Raw genomic sequence first — 20,115 nt, 5'->3', positions numbered from 1 at the left:
AGAACGACAACAGCCAACAATTAAGTCTGCTTTTTCCGCCGTTACACCATATGAAAAGACATCGAAGCGATACAAAGACATAACCAGCGCAGTAACGTACTGTATCGCCAAAGACATGATGCCTATTAGCACGGTAGAAAAACAGGGCTTCAAGAAACTAGTTCGTGTTATGGATGCGAAGTACGTGCTGCCCGGGCGGAAATATTTTTGTCAGACATCACTCCCTCGGCTCTACTCCGAGTGTAGGGGGAAACTGGAAGAGGATATCAGGAACATTAAACACTTCGCTACCACATCTGATATGTGGTCTAGTCGCACGTCGGAACCATACATGAGTCTCACAATACACTATATAGACGAGGAATGGGATCTCCAAAGCAGATGCCTTCAAACGACATATTTTCCCGAAGACCACACTGCAGAGATCATTGCCCGGGGGCTTCAGGAGGCACTCCAGTCGTGGGGACTCAGCGAGGACCACCAGGTGTGCATTACTACCGACAGTGGTGCAAACATCGTGAAAGCTGCTTCACTGAACCACTGGCTACGACTGCAGTGTTTTGGACACCGGCTCCATCTCGCCGTTGGTAAGCTATTAACGTTACTCAAACATTTGGATAAATGTTAGTGCTAGCTACAGCTGTCTGGGCTAACGTTAGTTAAACTAGCACTAGCTAACGGGGTCTTGCGTCTAAAATAGGCGGGCGGTCTCTAAAAGGCCGCCGGCGCCCTTTTAAAACCCTCCGGGTTTTACTGGTTTTACCACCCCCCTGGGGCGATCCCGGCCCGTTCCACAAGAGGCCATCCCGGCGGATCCTGTGAGCGTTGTACGCCCGCGGTTCCTGTGGCGGCCGTACAGAACGTACAGCCGACACAGGCTCGAGCGCAAACTGTGCAAACTGTGCGCGTTGTACACGTGTGTACAGCCCAGGCACTTTTCATTCAAAAACGGCGTCTTTGACCACGCGACCTCTCGGGACGCCGTTTTTGGGCGTGGCCTCGACAAATCCAAACCGTGCGCCCTCCAGAGGGCGCCGATGAGGCCCCCGGTGGCCGAAAGCGTCTCGGGACGGTTTTGAGTTTGACCCACACCGATCGGGCTGACCTCCGGTCGGGGCGGAGGCCCGCCCTTGGCCGAACGGCGTGCGGAGTTTCGGACCAATCAGAGAGCTCCATTTTCAAAGTTGTCCGATCGGCACGCCGTTCGGTGAGCGTGATCAGGCCCTCGGGGCCTATGGGCCCTCTGTACGTCGGACCAATCGGAGCATCCCATATGGGCCAATCAGAGAACGGGATATCCAGATCGGTCCGTTCGGCACGAAATCCGGTGAGCGTGATCGTCACCTCAAGGCCTATGGGCCGTACGGGTTTCGGACCGATCGGACCGCTCAATTTCTTTTAATACGCTACAGTAATATTTGGCTGTACACCGACATGTGGGGGCTGTACACGGCCGTTTCTCACGATCGGTTGGGAGTAGGAGGCTGATCTCAGAGTATGTTCAAGGCACCCTTTGGTACTTGAGGACCCCCGCTTTATAGCCTCCTAGCCCCCACCGCTTTGGAGAAATTTGGCGTGTACAGCCGCCATACATTCCTATGGCGGTTGTACACGTCATCTTTTTAATTTTTAAAGGTGTTGTCAAAGCACTAGAGGCCTCAAAATCGGGTCAGTGGGTCATGAGTGAGTGCCCTTCGAGACTGTACAGAAAAATGTCAGCTTACCCCTCTAGAAAAAAAAAATCACATATCTCCAAATGTGCCCCAGGACACTGTCAGGCTCTAAGAGTACAACACCCTTCTGTGCAAGAATTGATCATTTTGATCCAAAATGAAAACCGCTTAATCTTGGGGGCTGACGCTGAAATATGTTGATCCTTGGACACTCTAGAGCAATCTTAGTTTTGATTCATATCTGTGGGATGTTTGTAGGCCGTACGGGAAAGGCGTACAGTGCCAATAGGTTTATATGGCGGCTGTACATTCCTTTATTTCCACACTTAACGGAGAGCTAGGAGGCTGATATTCCCGTATGTTAGTGTCAACACTTGGTACTTTAACACCACCGAGCGATAGCCTCCTATCCCGCACCTGTTTGGAGAAACAGGCGTGTACAGCCGCCATAGGTCGGTGTACAACAGCAATAGGTTTACATGATAAAATTCAAATTGCTCGGATTGGCTCGAAACACAGCACAGTAACAGTACACCATGGAGACATGAACATACTGCCATATCAGCCTCCTAGCCCCCACCACTTTGGAGAAAATGGCGTGTACAGCCGCCACAGGTCGGTGTACAACCGCAATAGGTTTACATGTTAAAATTTAAATTGCTCGGATTGGCTCGAAACCTATGCACAGTAACAGTACACCATGGAGACATGAACATACTGCAATATCAGCCTCCTAGACCAAGAATCTTTGGAGATATTGACCCGTGTACACTGACATGTGGGGGCTGTACGCGGCTGTTTCTCATGATTGGTTGGGAGTAGGAGGCTGATCTCAGAGTATGTTCATGCCACCCTTTGGTACTTGAGGACCCCCGCTTTATAGCCTCCTAGCTTCCACCACTTTGGAGAAATGTGGCGTGTACCGCCGCCATAGGTCTGTGTACAACCGCAATAGGTTTACATGTTAAAATTCAAATCGCTCGGATTGGCTCGAAACCTATGCACAGTAACAGTACACCATGGAGACATGAACATACTGCCATATCAGCCTCCTAGCACAATAATCTTTGGAGATATTGACCATTAGGGTAGGATTAGGGTTAGACTCACACGCTTGTTTCTCCAAAGTGGTTTGGCCCAGAAGGATGACACTTTTTTGGTCTTGGACAACCCTTTGGTGGCATGATTATACTACAGTATCAGCCTCCTAGCCCCTGTCAATTTGGAGATATTGACCCGTACACTCACCATGTAAACCTATTGCCGTTGTACACTGACATGTGGGGGCTGTACGCGGCTGTTTCTCATGATTGGTTGAGAGTAGGAGGCTGATCTCAGAGTATGTTCATGCCACCCTTTGGTACTTGAGGACCCCCGCTTTATAGCCTCCTAGCCCCCACCACTTTGGAGAAATGTGGCGTGTACCGCCGCCATAGGTCGGTGTACAACCGCAATAGGTTTACATGTTAAAATTAAAATTGCTCGGATTGGCTCGAAACCTATGCACAGTAACAGTACACCATGGAGACATGAACATACTGCCATATCAGCCTCCTAGCACAATAATCTTTGGAGATATTGACCATTAGGGTAGGATTAGGGTTAGACTCACGCGCTTGTTTCTCCAAAGTGGTTTGGCCCAGAAGGATGACACTTGGTGGTCTTGGACTACCCTTTGGTGGCATGATTATACTACAGTATCAGCCTCCCAGCCCCTGTCAATTTGGAGATATTGACCCGTACACTCACCATGTAAACCTATTGCCGTTGTACACTGACATGTGGGGGCTGTACGCGGCTGTTTCTCATGATTGGTTGGAAGTAGGAGGCTGATCTCAGAGTATGTTCATGCCACCCTTTGGTACTTGAGGACCCCCGCTTTATAGCCTCCTAGCCCCCACCACTTTGGAGAAATGTGGGGTGTACCGCCGCCATAGGTCGGTGTACAACCGCAATAGGTTTACATGTTAAAATTAAAATTGCTCGGATTGGCTCGAAACCTATGCACAGTAACAGTACACCATGGAGACATGAACAAACTGCAATATCAGCCTCCTAGACCAAGAATCTTTGGAGATATTGACCCGTACACTCACCATGTAAACCTATTGCTGTTGTACACCGACCTGTGGGGGCTGTACGCGGCTGTTTCTCATGATTGGTTGGGAGTAGGAGGCTGATCTCAGAGTATGTTCATGCCACCTTTTGGTAATTGAGGACCCCCGATTTACAGCCTCCTAGCCCCCACCACTTTGGAGAAATGTGGCGTGTACAGCCGCCATAGGTCGGTGTACAACAGCAATAGATTTACATGATAAAATTAATGAAACGTCGTAGAGCTTCACGGATGGTTTCATTTGAAAGCTAGCCTAGGAATAAGTGGGGGTAGGTGGTGGTTCTGAGTAGCTACCAACTTCTGTACTGGAGATATAGCCTATCTGGGAAATGGTTATATCTCTGGTTATAACCGTTTTCCAGAAAATGGGCAAAATTAACGGAACGTCGTAGAGCTTCACGGATGGTTTCATTTGAAAGATAGCCTAGGAATTAGTGGGGGTAGGTGATGGTTGGGAGAGGCTATGACCTTGCACTTTGGAGATATTGGCCTGGACACTCGCCATGCAAACCTATTGCTGTTGTACACCGACCTGTGGCGGCTGTACACGCCTGTTTCTCCAAAGTGGTGGGGGCTAGGAGGCTGACACTGTAGTATGTTCATGGCACCCCTGGGTACTCTAAGACCACCGAGTGTCAGCCTTCTAGCCCCATCCGTTTTGGAGAAACAGGCGTGTACAGCCGCCACAGGGCAGTGTACAACGGCAATAGGTTTGCATGGCAAGTGTCCAGGCCAATATATCCAAAGTGGCTGGGGGTAGGAGGCTCATAATGTAACCTCAGCATCCTCTTACCATAAGGGACAAGCCCTCCGAATCCCGTAAGGATTGGAGGAAGTTGAACTTTACCCTCTCGGCTGCTGGAAGTCGATTTTGCGATTTTGGTCAAAAATTCAAATTGCTCGGATTGCCTCGAAACACAGCAGGCTAAGAGAGTACCATGGAAGTATGAACATACTGCCATATCAGCCTCCTAGCCCCTGTCACTTTGGAGATATCGGCCTGGACACTTGCCATGCAAACTTATTGCTGTTGTACACCGACCTGTGGCGGCTGTACACACCTGTTTCTCCAAAGCGGTGGGGGCTAGGAGCGTTGTACGCCGTGTACGGGGCCCATAGGCCCCCATAGTGCGGTTGGCGGCGGCTCGGAGTCGCCCCCAGGTGGTGTAATCGGGCCTGTACACTCGGGTGTACAGCCCCCATTGGGACTGTATTGGGGCTGTACACATTTTGGTGAGTACGTGTACAATGGTCCCACTTTGTGTACAGCTCAGGCAGTTTCAATGCAAGTAAACGTAAGCCCCCATTGACTTTCGGCTGACTTCCCTACCCCTAGCAGCATCAACCAGATCTGCCTGGGGATTCTTTAGCCGCTCACAGGCCAGTGCGGAGATTAAGTCCCGCCACCTAGTCCTGGGTCTACCCCGCGGCCTCCTCCCAGCCGGACATGCCTGGAACACCTCCCTAGGGAGGCGCCCAGGAGACATCCTCACTAGATGCCCGAACCACCTCAACTGGCTCCTTTCGACGCAAAGGAGCAGCGGCTCTACTCCGAGTCTCTCCCGGATGACTGAACTTCTCACCCGATCTCTCAGGGAGATCCCAGCCACCCTCCGGAGAAAACTCATTTCGGCCGCTTGTATCCTTGATCTCGTTCTTTCGGTCATGACCCATCCTTCATGACCATAGGTGAGGGTGGGGACGAAGATAGACCGGTAGATCGAGAGCTTTGCCTTTTGGCTCAGCTCTCTTTTCGTCACAACAGTGCGGTAAAGCGACTGCAGAACCGCACCAGCTGCTCCGATTCTCCGGCCAAACTCCCTCTCCATGGTTCCCTCACTCGTGAACAAGACCCCAGATACTTGAACTCCTTCACTTGGGGTAAGGACTCATTTCCTACTCGGAGCGGACAGGCCACCGGTTTCCTGCTGAGAACCATGGCCTCAGATTTAGAAGTGCTTATTCTCATCCCAGCCGCTTCACACTCAGTTGCGAACCTATCCAGAGAGTGCTGGAGGTCGCAGGCAGCTGATGCCATCAGGACCACATCATCTGCAAAAAGCAGCGACGTGATCCCCAGCTCACCGAACTGCAAACCCACCTCCCCACGGCTACGCCTCGATATCCTGTCCATGAAAATCACAAACAGGATTGGTGACAAAGCGCAGCCCTGGCGGAGGCCAACCCCCACCGGAAAGGAAGACGACTTACTGCCGAGGACCCGGACACAGCTCTCGCTCTGGGTGTACAGGGATTGGATGGCCCCAAGTAGGGACCCCCTCACCCCATACTCCCGCATAACCCTCCACAAGACCTCTCGAGGGACCCGGTCGTAAGCCTTCTCCAAGTCCACAAAACACATGTAGACAGGTTGGGCAAACTCCCAAGCCCCCTCCAAGATCCTTGCGAGAGTGAAGAGCTGGTCGGTAGTTCCACGACCAGGACGAAATCCGCATTGTTCCTCTTGGATCTGAGGTTCGACTATCGGCCGGACCCTCCTTTCCAGCACCTTGGAGTAAACTTTCCCTGGGAGGCTGAGTAATGTGATGCCTCTATAGTTCGCACACACCCTCTGGTCCCCTTTTTTGAATATTGGGACCACCACCCCAGTCTGCCACTCCTTCGGCACTGACCCAGACTTCCACGCAATGTTACAGAGGCGTGTCAACCAAGACAGCCCCTCTACACCCAGCGCCTTCAGCATTTCTGGACGGATCTCATCAGTCCCTGGGGCTCTGCCACTGTGGAGTTGTTTGACTACCTCAGTGACCTCCTCCAAGGAAATTGACGACCCCCCATCATCTTCCGGCTCTGCCTCGATCGTAGAGGGTGGATTAGTCGGGTTCAGGAGTTCCTCAAAGTGCTCCTTCCAATGCTCAACAACCTCCTCAGTTGAGGTCAGCAGTGTCCCCTCCTTGCTGTATACAGCTTGGATGGTCCCCCGCTTTCCCTTCCTGAGGTGTCTGATGGTCTTCCAGAAACACTTTGGTGCCGACCGAAAGTCCTTCTCCATGGTTTCTCCGAACTCCTCCCACACCCGCTGCTTTGCCTTGGTCACAGCCGAAGCCGCAGCCCTCCGGGCCAGTCGATACCCTGCAACTGCTTCTGGGGTCTCCCGGGCTAACATATCCCGGAAGGCCTCCTTCTTCAGTCGGACGGCTTCCCTGACCACCGCTGTCCACCACGGTGTCCGAGGGTTACCGCCCCTTGAGGTACCTATGGCCCTCAGGCCACAGCTCCCAGCTGCAGCTTCAGCAATGGAGGCTTTGAACACCGACCACTCATGCTCGATGTCCCCAACCTCCACAGGGATGCCTGAGAAGCTCCGCCGGAGGTGGCAATTGAAATCTCTCCGGACAGGCTCTTCCTCCAGACGTTCCCAGTTCACCCTCACTACACGCTTGGGTTTTCCAGGTCTGTCCAGAAGTTTCCCCCGCCATCGAAACCAGCTCACCACCAGATGGTGATCAGTGGACAGCTCTGCCCCTCTCTTTACCCGAGTGTCCATAACGCATGGCCTCAGATCAGATGATACGATAACGAAATCGATCATCGACCTTCGGCCTAAGGTGTTCTGATGCCAGGTGTACTTGTGGGCATCCTTGTGTTCGAACATGGTGTTTGTTATGGACAAACCGTGACTAGCACAGAAGTCCAACAACAAAACACCACTCGGGTTCAGATCCTGGTGGCCATGCCTCCCAATCACGCCCCTCCAAGTTTCTCCATCATTGCCTACGTGTGCATTGAAGTCCCCCAGTAGGACAGTGGAGTCCCCTGCAGGAGCCCCCAAAAGGACTCCACTCAGGGTCTGCAGGAAGGCCGAGTACTCTGAACTGCTTTTCGGTGCATAAGCACAAACCACAGTCAGAGTCCCCCCCCCCCCACAGTCCTAAGGCGCAGGGAGGCGACCCTCTCATCCACTGGGGTGAACTCCAGCACAGAGGCATTCAGCTGGGGGCTAGCTAGTAGAGCCACACCTGCCTTACGCCTCATACCGTGAGCAACTCCGGAGAAGAACAGGGTCCAACCCCTATCCAGGAGTTTGGTTCCGGTGCCGGTGCAGGCCCCCGCCTTCACCGCCACCAAGTTGGCAGCGCACCCGACCCGGACAATTCCTCCCGCGGGTGGTGGGTCCACGGGACGATGGAGGAGGAGATGGTGCTTCCACGTTGCTTATTCAGGCTGGGCCCGGCCGGGCTCCGTGGTAAGCCCGGCCACCAGGCGCTCGCAGGCGGGCCCTCCGTCTGGGCCTGGCTCCAGATGAGGGCCCCGGGCTTCTCCGGGCCGGGTCTCTCTTCCTTTTGGTTGTTTTGTCATCAGGGTTTTTGCCTGTAACATAAGAATGTAACTTGACCCGCGGTATTCTAACAGGCGCTTTACGGCATTCCGCACCACCGCTCGCCTGCCCATAGGGGCGCAGTAATACCACTCATTGACCCATTGCTGTAGCTCATCGCGCACATTAGATTAGCCTACCGTCTCAAACTCCTTGTTCTCTGTCTGGTTGTAATTTAATTATTACGAACAAAGCCTATCTATTTATAGTTTCTATCTCTGTAACTGTCGCCGGGTCTATATCTGTTAACTGTCGGGACAAGAAGAAGTTTAATACATTAGGCTAACTGAGTGTTCTCATATGGAACATGGCATCAGGACGAGTAAGATGGCTAACGGAGATGACCAGAGATGTGTTTGAAGTGGTTCACTCACTCCCTATTCCCTATTACCATGGATGTATTGAGTGCGACTCATAGTGAACTACAGATGTGGGAACATAAGAATGTAACTTGACCCGCGGTATTCTAACAGGCGCTTTACGGCATTCCGCACCACCGGTCGCCTGCCCATAGAGGCGCAGTAATACCACTCATTGACCCATTGCTTTAGCTCATCTCGCACATTAGATGAGCCTACCGTTCTCAAACTCCTTGTTCTCTGTCTGGTTGTAATTTAATTATTACGAACAAAGCCTATCTATTTATAGTTTCTATCTCTGTAAATGTCGCCGGGTCTATATCTGTTAACTGTCGGGACAAGTAGAAGTTTAATACATTAGGCTGAGTGAGTGTTCTCATATGGAACATGGCATCAGGACGAGTAAGATGGCTAACGGAGATGACCAGAGATGTGTTTGAAATGGTTCACTCACTCCCTATTCCCTATTACCATGGATGTATTGAGTGCGACTCATAGTGAACTACATGGGGAATGATTTAACAGTTTTGGGACACTACATGGAATGTAACTGCGTAAGACATTCAGACTCAAACAAGCAGACGCGCCGATCACTGATGGCAGCAGGTTGAAATATCAGGTAGTATTCAGGTTCCATGTTTAGTTGAATGATAAATCCCATATTAATGGTTGGAATTCTAATGATTTGCAAGTGTGATTTTGTCAACTTTAGTGCTGTCTGCTAATAGCAGGCTGTGAAGCTGCACGATAGTACAGCTGTAGCTATTTTGATGCTATTAGTTCAACTTCTGTTTCTCGGGCAGGAACGGAGACGAACTCGCATTATAGCAAAGCAGCTAGAGGAATGATCTTAACATTAGCTAACTGCTTTAGCTACTGCTAGCTACCGTCTTCTTCACTTCTCCTTCGGTAAAACATGACACCGTTGTGTTGTGGTATTGTGGAGGGCTTAGGCAGAAGCAGGAAGAGAAACCACTTTTGCCCCATATAAGTAAAATAATGGTCTCATAAGCATTTTCGATTGTAAAATTGTGTTCACTTGTTTTAGTTTGCAAACATATGCAATTTTCTTAGCATATCTACTGGCTACATGATAACATAGGTTTCAAGTTTCGTGCGAGCAAGTCGTGCCTGCAAGCCAGGGAGAAATGACAGGAGACCGTGTCGGGACAGAAGTCGCGTTGTGATGGCTTAGAACCAGAGGGGTGCGCGAGTGACATTAGGGCAGAATGAACAGGTGAAATGAAAGCTCTCGAAGAGATCTTTCTAATGCTATTGGTCAGCTTTGTATGTAGTTTTAATGTGAAAGATACATCTTGAATGCAGTCAAGACAAATTATTTTGCCTCTTAACTTTTGTCAAACCCCCTGGTTCCAGTCAATTGGATTATAGGCTATAGGTACAATGACGTTACCTTATGAACACAAATAGCTTAACCTATAGGCCTACATAAAAACAATAGCCTAAAACCATGTTTATTTACAATGTATTTTCTTTCATTGATAGCATGCCAATAGTTAGGGTGAGGAACGACGCGCGGTCTCTTTAGCCCTGAGACCATCATCAGGCAGGCAGCTCAGGTCGTTGGCTATATATATGTGACAGCGGCTGGTGATTTGGTCCGCAACTCGGCAAACCCCGAAATGCGCTAGGGGGCAAAATAACTAAAAAAACTTTTTTTTTAGTTTTTAGTTTTTTTGTGTATTACCAAAGTTGAAGTTGTGAAGAACCTACTTACTATAACAGACAACAGTTTTAGGTTCACGAAATACGTTTAATTAGTCTGCAAACTAAGCTCGTTTTTAGCTGATTTCGAGCTGGGCTTGGGGGCGGGCAGATCGATTAGCATGATTTGTTTTCATTGGCTATTGCTTCCGGGTTCTCCGCCCCCACCCTTCCCAAACACGCCGGCTGTTTACATTCAATTATTTTACTGTCCCAAGTTAAACCATGGATGCTACAGCTTTTGCTAAAGAGAAGACGGGGATGGCATCCAGGACATGGAAAGAGTTTTAAGAGCAGCTAAAACTCCAGCAGAGCAGGACTCGTTCGTACACGGAGTTTTATTCTTGATGTCCTGTGATACAGAGATGACTGTATCAGCAAAGCATGTTGCTACCAAGCGACGAACGACATACCAGATTCACACCACCGCCAAGCATTCTGCTTTGCTTTGGGGTAAGCTGATCTTTATACTATCTGTGCTGTTTACATTACATTAACGTTAGTCGTTTAGCAGTAGCTCCTTTCTAAACAAGTGACTAAGTCTAGCTAGCATAACAAACTAACAAAGGCTAGCTAGCTAACGTTAGCTAACATGCTAGTTAGCTGAGCTAGCCCTTTGTTCCTAAACTAGCCAGCGAGGCAGCTAATATCTAGCTAGGTAGCTATATTATAGAGAGAAACAGAATGAGAGAGCATGAGAGATATGGTAGTCTGACACCTTTGTTTTTTGTTTTGGTTACAGGATGAGCAAAAAGGTGAGGATTTGCAGCTCTCCCTTGGCCCCTCCATACCAGCCAGCAAGAAGATCACTATGCACTACAGCTTTGATTTTGCACAACAGGTGAGAATACGTTCATCCTATCATGCATTAGCTAGTCTATTTAATCAACACATTCTGGTACTATTTTATCTATATGGAGTGCCAGTACTGTGGGCAATAGTTTAATGTACTTTCTTCCTTCTATTCTATTGCAGTTTTGATGCTGAGAGACCTGGCATGGTTGTGGCCAGAGAACACCGTGATGCACCGGCAGTCGAGTTTCAGCTGCTGCGCAAGCCTGATGTCCTGCCCCCCAGAGAAGGTCTTCTTGTGCAAGCCCCACCCGGACTGGACATGGCCAGACAGACGTATCTCTTTGACAAGATCAGAGAGTTCTGTTCTGATGAGGGACGAGACGTCACATGTCCCCGCCAAACTCCACAGCAGCTCAGAACAAGACTGTCCGCTTGTAGATTCACTGCAGATCATCAGGACGGACAGCACTGCAGGAGAAAGGCCACAGCCTTTCCTGTTTTCCTGTTTGTATACTGAAGCGTTGCTTGTTCTCTTGCACAGACTTGCCCACACTTGCACAGACTGCATTGTTAGAATATTGAATACTGAGCTGAGTACTGTTGTTATTACCTTGAGTATTGAGCTGGGGACTGTTATTACTTTGTTGTACACTTGATCACAATGAACACTATGCACATTGTCTATAAAACAGACAACTTACTGTACACTTTAACACTTAGACAGTTGCCTTTTTTTGTACACTTAACTACTTATGCTTGTACTTTATATCATGTATGTGACAATAAAGAACGTTAAATTTGAACTTCATCTTATATTGTTCTTAACTGCATTCACAACACAAGATTAATACTGACTCAGAGTGTGGGGTCATCAGTGAGAGAGCACCTCACTTGGCAGCCACTCTCAGGTAATACCCCAAGTTGACAGCCACTCTGACAGATAATGACAGATCGTCCAGTGGGGGAGTGGCTGGGGGAGGGGTTACCAGGCTATTGTTCACGCCCATTACCTGGCAGTCAGAGGTGTGAAAATGTTGGAGAACTTTGGAGGGAGATTTCTCAGCTAAGTTGATTTGGCAGTACTAGCATTCAAATAAGCATATCTTCTTCAAATATGTTCAGATTTCAAAAAGATAAAATCAGATAAATCAGATCAAATATGTTCAGATAAAAAAATGAAAATGCCTAGTTGAGGACCAAATTACCAGCGGCGGTCACATATTATTATGATATTATGTCTAATAATACATTCGTTGAAAGTACACAGGCTGATCTACTATACGGAATTGGACCGAGGAGTGTTCTCATATGGAACTAGGCTGCACACGCCCGCCCGCGACAAGAGCTGAATTGTAGTCAGCTTTCCCCGCTGCGCGCAGGACGCGTGCGTCCCCCGCTCCGAGCGAGAACGCAGGCGGAATATCGCTCTCCGTCTGAAACGGCCTTGACTCCTGGAATCCCAAGATCTTTCATATTGAAATTCTCTTGATGGTCTGGTAAGTTGCGAGACGTGTTAAGGGAGTGCATCAGTCGTGAGCCTTGACAGTAGGCTACCAGCCTGCGCTGCGCTCAGCACAAAGTTGGATGAATGGATGGACTTATTGGAATCGTGGAAAATGTTTATTGCGCTCTAAAATCATGAAAGCATAAATGTAAAAATGCAGCAACAGAAGTAGTCTAGATGAGATGGTGGTTTACATGAATGGCAACACATAAATTGAGACATAAATTGAGACTGGTGATAATGCTGATAATCTACAGTAGGGCCTACCTCTGGCTGAGTTCATGGTTACAGCCATTCATCTCTTACACATGAGCCTATACAATACTTGCAAAATCTACTTTGGACGTTAAATCCATCTATCAATCAAACTAGCGAATTCAATGGCCGGTCATGGCAAAGCACCCGCTAACCCTACTAACACAGTGGGTTGCAGCAACGTTGCACATAAGTTGTACTTAGGTAAGTTGCAACGTTACCATCAGGCGATGTTGTGACAACGTCCATCTAAGGTCGAAAATAACTTTACCCTCCTAAGTCTAATTAGACTTTTCTGCAACGTTGCAGAAACATTGGCAATATGGGTCCCTGCAACGTCATTAAATAACGTTGCAGTGACGTTGGATTAAAGTCCTATTAGGCTAGCATTAGGATTGCAATCGGGCTATCCCGTGACGTCACTGCTTGCTTGGCTCACAGTTAAAGTAGGCAGGATTCTTTGCCAAACTGCTCCTGTCTTTTTTTCTTTTTTTTTTAAATTTTCGCTTATATCCTTCATATTGTACTGTATGTTGAGGTTAATAACGCATCTTAGAAATATATCATTTTTCAAAAGACGTGTCTATAAGAAATCCCATTCATTCTCTCGGCATTATGAAACGCTACCACTAGGGGGCGATGAGATTACTTTCCCTCCCTATAGATGGGTTCGCCTGCTACGGCACAGCAGAGCGAGCATGCAGCCTCTCGGTAAAAAGGCAAACGAACTCGCCACAGTAGCCAGGAGCTCCGTTTCATGTAGCTAATTATGCCTCAAAGCTGCTGTGCTGTGAACTGTACAAACAGAAAAGGAAAAGATGATGGCCTCAGATTCTTCAGCATCCCCTCGAGATGTCACCCTTTTCAGAGGAACCGCCAAAAGCTGTGGTTTAAAGCCATAAAGAGAGCAGATTGGGGACCAACAAACACAATGTGGTGCGAACTTCTTCTCTGGTAAGTTATACCAGTTACCTCGGGGGTTTTTTCTCATCAAATTACATTGATTTTACTGTTGGTTTAGCTATTTATTTGTTTACTTACCGGTAATAATTTAAGTAAACAGAAGTAACTCATAACCTGCACGCTAAACTAAGTTCAGGAATTGGAAGCCTAATGATAGCTAGCTAACGTTAGCTAATGCTAGCTAGCACGCTAGCTAGTGCTAGCTAGCTAAGTCAAGGCCCGAACTTGGCTAACGTTTAGACAATATTGCAAATACTCCGAAAAACTATTGCAAACCTTTTTTCTGTTACTACTGGCTTTGTGTTCGCCACGAACATTTGCAGAAACATAAGCAAGCGAACGGTCTGAGCTGTTAAGTTTTGTGTTAGTTAACGTTACTCTAAAATGGCCGCTGGACATGTGGATTGTTTGTTTGTTTGACTGCTGAATTTGACTCACGTTGGGAGCTCGCTCGTGTCAGGCTTTCTAAGGCCATCACGAATCTTAGGCTAATTTTACATAGGCAAAGGGGAAGGCGAAGCCAAGATAATGCTTTATATATTTTCCATTTGTCTGGAAAGTGGGAGACTGAGAACAATGCCACCCACGAGGTAAGCGTGGTACCATGGACAACGTGGTCCATGTAACGTTAGCTCGAAACAAAGATGGAGGCAGCTTTGTTTGCCACATTAGTAGTATCGGTGTGTATTGTTGGAGTTCACGAGTCAAAAAAAGGCGTTCCTGTTAAAACTGCGAGTAGTAACGCGTGATTCACGGGCCTTATACATTTAATCTGTGCACTGCAGTTGCTAATGCCTAAACTAGCTTCATGTTTCCCACACTGATGATTGACCGCCATTGACCGCATCTGTCCTGGGCCGGCAGAGAATAAAAAAAAAAAAGAATAGTATAGAATAGTGGCGTGTCACTAATTACTTATCGGCTGTAATGACTTGTTGAATTGTTGTTTTAGTCGCTTCTTCCCCTCTGCCTACTTTCCCATAGGGTCCTTATGTGTTTATAAACTTAATATTTTTTTGTTTATTGGGCAGACTGTATTGCAGTGTGGAGTTTCTGGGGGAGGACACTGTGTCGGTTGTCCCAGTATCCTGGCTCTCCAAAAAGGATGGGGTAAGAACATGTTTGTGTGAACAATGTTCTGATTGGTGTGCTACTTTTCAATTGTACAGGGAAGCGGGTACTAATGGTTTCACTCACAGTTGCAGATGTGTTCCTGGCCAATGAATGAGTCAGCCAACGGATAAAGAGCTGTGTGGAACCTAACCCTGGATGGGCGCTCCACAGAGTCCGGGTTTTCCCAAAGTCCACAACTGGTACTGTTTGCATTTTAAGCTATTAAAAAATACTGATGGGGGTGGGGGGAAGATCATGACTCATTATTCTGAGGAAAAAAGGATGGCTGAAATGTATTGATTATGGTACTTTATGCACACAGATCATTACGAAGGTGCCAGGCTCATGGCAAAAGTCTTTGAGCAGCAGTCGCCAATGGACGAGTGCCAAGACGTTCGAAAGAGACGGCGCAACACACGCTATCACTCCAGTGACGAAGGTAATATACTAAAGTGCATTCAACAGTCCCAAAAGAGTAGTACTTTTGAAATCGAGTAATCTGAGCTAATTTACTGATATTCCACTAGATATTCCAAGCCCTGGGCAGCCATTGGTCCCCACTATGCAGGCCAAAGACCAGGTGCCGGAGTTGAAAGGCCTCTGCCAGCGGTCCAGTACAATCCACGTGTGCTGTACAATCCAGGTATGCATGTTTGTGTTGAAATAAAATGTCTATGCCTACTGCACACTGATAGTTGGACTATTTTTTATTTATTTTGAATACCATTTTACTCATCTTGCAGATTTTCCAAGCTTGTCCCATGTGGGCGAGCGGGGCCCAGGCCCCATGTATAGCACCCCAGCCAGATCATACAGCACCCCAGCCAGACCAGGTAAGAGTGGCATGTACTGCTGTGGTGTCTACCTGTCTTGTCTTTATTTAGTTTCCCTCCAAATGCCAGAAGCCAAAGCCAACACCATAAAGTTTCCTGCTAATCCCTTTAGGTTTTCAGTTAGCTCTGTGATTGGCTTTTTTAGATTGAATACCATTTACTCATCTTGCAGATTTTCCGAGCTCATCCCCTGTGAGCGAAAACCATGCGAGCCCAGGCTTCATGTATAGCACCCCAGCCAGACCAGGTAAGAGTGGCATGTACTGCTGTGGTGTTGTGATGTCTACCTGTTAATGTCTTAATTTATTTTCCTTCAAATGCCAGAAGCCAAAGCATGCTGCCAACACCATACAGTTTCCTGCTAATCCCTTTCCTTTATCCCTTTTGTTTTTCAGTTAGGTCTGTGATGCCGTCGCCCAATAAAACGGCTCCAGCACCATTGACTCCATGTACCCCTCTACCTAATCGATGCTGCTCTGCAGATGCTGGTATGGGACTACTTCATGTTGCATGCAGGGATATATTTTGAGTTTCATTTAGTTTTATGTCAATGTACTTATAGCCACATCTGTGTTTATCTAGATTTCCAGAGGTCTGTACATCAGCAGTTCTCAGAGATGCGGGAGCAACTCCGTGAGCTTGCACGGACTGTGAGGGAACTGTCCCAGAGCACGCGGCCTGTGGAGTCTGGAGCCCAGGGAGAAGTGCTGGATGTACTGAACCCTGCCCAAACGGAAGAGGAGCTGCAGGTCTGTGAGGCCAGGTTGAAGGACCGGGAACATCAGAGGAAGATGGTGAGTGTCTGCAGGGCAGAACTTTGTCTTATTTTTGCAGTGCAGGGAAGGGTACAGTAAATGACTGTCTTTGTTTTGCAGACACAATACCTAGGTGCCATTGGTGGCAGAGACTTGGCGGACAAAGTCCGGCGGGTGCTGTCAGCTGTAGCCACACATGCGGTGTGGAGCGCCTACAGTGTGCACGGGAAGAAGGGGAAGAAGTCACTGAAGAGTATGACACTCTTCAATGTTCTAACACGTAAGAAATGGTTCATATTTTGAATATTTTTTAATACATCGTCTTTGTTCCATGACCGATGTGAATTGACACCATTACCTTTCTTGATAACTTAAAGGTGCAGTGATGGTCTCCATGCCAAAGGCTACGATGGCGGAGGTGGCCGCCCAGCTGCAGGAGACATTGAAACATGCCCCTGCTAAATGCAGAAGGGTAAGTGATGTCTTTTTTTTTGGTTTCTCCTACCCAGTGACACTGCATGGTTCCAAAGATTGTGTACCACTTTTTTGTGCATTTATGTGCGTTATGTATTTCCGGCCATTTCATTGTGTCTTTAGGTATCTGCAGAAGTCCGCCTGAGCACAGCCCATCCAAGAACAGTCCATCTGAGCACTCCCCAGCATTCTGATGAGGAAGACTTCCCTTCCTAGCTGCAAAATAACTTTTTTTGTAAATAACTGTTTTTGTATTATTTTGTTTTAAATCCTTTTTGTTTTTAAACTTGTTTATCATGTTGCAGGCCAGACATTGTGTACTTTTTTAATAAAATAAATTGTTCTTGACTGAATGGTGTTGTGTCATAACTTTTGTACCATAATTTTGCTTGCTGCATTGACTATGACATTAATAGGCTCTTTGCACAAGCTCCACTACTTCCTGACACTCTACAGGCGTATTTCTTTCCTGGCCTATACTAGTGGATGGAAGTGATTGATCAGGTGTGCTGCACACCGGATTCATGGCAATTGCTATCCAATAGTATAGGACGGTAAAGAAATATGCCTGTAGAGTTTCAGGAAGTAGTGGAGCTTGTGCAAGGAGCTGATTTGTTTTGTAATGCAAATTATATATGTATATATATAAACGTGTATACAACGTTGCTGCAACATCATCACGGAAATCACAACGTTGTGTACACATTGCAGGCACGTTGCAGACACGTTGGACCTGCACGTTGCAGCAACTTGTGTGCAGATACCGCGTTTGCGTTGCATGCACGTTTAACTTGACGTTGAGTGGACCATACAAAAGTCTAAATTGCACGTTTCTGCAACATTGCTGCAACCTGATTGTGTTAGTAGGGTTATATGAAAGATACCGATTTTCGGCAGAAGGGATCATTTATATATGTCAGCTGCTTGAGCCACATGTAGCTACAGTGACACGGCGAAGTCATGCGCTTACAGTCCCACAGACTGTATGTATTGCTTTGCGGTTTCTTGCTACAGGTAGCTACATGTATGCTGTCGGCGATACAGAAAACCTGAGTAAGAACACGGTCTGTCGCGCAATACGCAAGGTGGTCTTTACCAAGCTGCTTGACGCGTTTGTGACCTTCCCAGGCCACTTGCCCATGCAGTCCATAAAAGAGGGCTTTTATGAAATGGCAGGTAAGAACCTACTTGATATAGCCTACTGTAAACCAATATAACGTTTACTGTTGTAGCCAATGCTGCCCACTCTTTGCATAGGTTTCCCCAGAGTGATCGGTGCTATAGACTGCACACATATCCCAATCTCCACCGCCCTTGGAGAGAATGAGGGGGATTATGTGAAGCGCAAGTCTTTTCACAGCATCAATGTGCAGGTAAAGACACTTCAGTATTTGGCCTTCTCATTCCTTGATATGATTGTTGTAGGAGCTGATGAAAGTTAATTCATTCATGGCACATATGGAAATATTCACATCAATAAATATCACCCCCACCTTCCAAATTCAATTCAATGTCATTATGAGAAAAGCACATATACAACCAAATTAGTGTCAACAGGAGCAGTACAGAACAACTATACATCACATCATATCAAAAAAGAAACCATCATACCCACCCCCACACCCATCAACAGTCTAGTGCAGTCCCTGCGTTCATTCAATAATAAAATAATCAGCAGACATGTACTGTAGCAGTAATTCAGTCAAATGCACATGCTACATTCACTTTTAATTCTATGGTCTTATGTTGTGAACCACAAATACTTTTGCAGATGACGTGACCACAACGGCATGATCACCAGCCTTGATGCGAAGTGGCCTGGGTCAGTGCATGACTCCCGGATCTTTAGGGAGTCTACACTGTGCCACAAGTTTGAGCAAGGTATGGCAACTGTAGCCTACATATTGTGTTTCTCATGTTATTTCCCACAAAGCATGTGCGATACTGACCATGGCAATATTCCTCTTCACCTTCAGGGCTTTTCAATGGAGTGCTGCTTGGGGACAGGGGGTATGCGTGCATGCCCTTTTTGATGACACCCTATCCTAACCCAGAGCCAGGGCTACAAAACACATTCAATGTGGCCCTTACCAAGACGAGGGTCAGGATAGAGATGGCTTTTGGGGTTCTGAAAGCCCGCTTCAGCTGCCTGCGCGGGCTCAGGGTGGCCCCAGAGAGAGCCTGCCAAATTGTGTCGGCATGTGTTGTACTCCACAACATAGCTGGCATTAGGAAGGAGAGAGCCCCACCGGTCACCATGCAACCCCCTGATGTCGTGGACCCCATCACTTTGGATTACCCTACTGGCAGGGCTGTGAGAGGCCGTCACCCAGCAATTTTTTGCATGAACATTGAACAGGAGGCCTTTTGTGAAGTAACAACTTTTTATTGAAATGTATCATCAGATGTCCTCTCATTGCTAGGAACAAAGAGAGAGACATGTTAGTTGAATTGTCATCCATGCCGGGAAATAAATTACGTTCTTACTGATATACCTTCTTTTCATACTCCAGTTTCTCCACCTCCAGCCTCAGTTTCTTAATCTCCAGGCTCACTTTCAGCCGCTGCTTCTCTTTTAGGAGGATGTCAGCCTCTTTCAGGCGTATGTCTACCTCCAGCTGCCTCTTGTAGAGGGCCCTCACATTGTCTGCTCCAACCTGAAACACACATACACTTGGTTTAACAAGAGCAGTCCCTTGGCCAGGCTCACTTAAAATGCAACTGCAACATTTGACTACCCTGTTTCAATTAGGCTTCATACTTTACCCTTGTGATCGCCTCAGCGGCCTATGACAATAGGGCCTAGAAGTGGAGGCCCTAGATGTGGAGGCTATGGGCTCAGGTGATGGGTAAATGGCCTCTTCCTGGAGAAGGAACATCATAGCGATGGAAGCAATTGAGTCATCTATAGATAGGGAGCACTAGAACCAATTGTGTCCCATCCCAATGCAACTCAGACAAATGTCCACACTCACCATCTGTGTCAGAGCCTCCAATGCCCTCTCTGAGCATACAGACACTGTAGCGTTGTCTACTGGCTCCAACTGATGGGAAGAAAATATGTCAATGATGTATTTAATACATACGTGACCACAGATTACATGCCAGTGTAGGCTATATGACAGGTTGCCTCCACTGTTACCTCTGTATGGGACTGGGCTGTGTGTGTGGGTGGTGGCAGCAACACCAGAGTATCCCCATGGACTGTAGA

The 20,115-nt window shown here is 47.6% G+C and overlaps 1 pseudogene across 1 annotated transcript; it reads left to right on the top strand.

The window, feature by feature from the left end:
• Window positions 1-118: 118 nt before the first annotated feature.
• On the top strand, window positions 119-19,296 carry LOC311322612 (putative nuclease HARBI1; annotated as a pseudogene). The gene is made up of 6 exons: window positions 119-209; window positions 411-587; window positions 17,844-18,080; window positions 18,162-18,277; window positions 18,676-18,785; window positions 18,881-19,296. The product of its transcript is annotated as a putative nuclease HARBI1 (transcript).
• Window positions 19,297-20,115: the final 819 nt, after the last annotated feature.

This window comes from Borostomias antarcticus (genome assembly GCF_949987555.1).
Source record: "Borostomias antarcticus genome assembly, chromosome: 20".
NCBI lineage: Eukaryota > Metazoa > Chordata > Actinopteri > Stomiiformes > Stomiidae > Borostomias > Borostomias antarcticus.
This window is presented reverse-complemented; position numbering and strand designations above follow the sequence as displayed.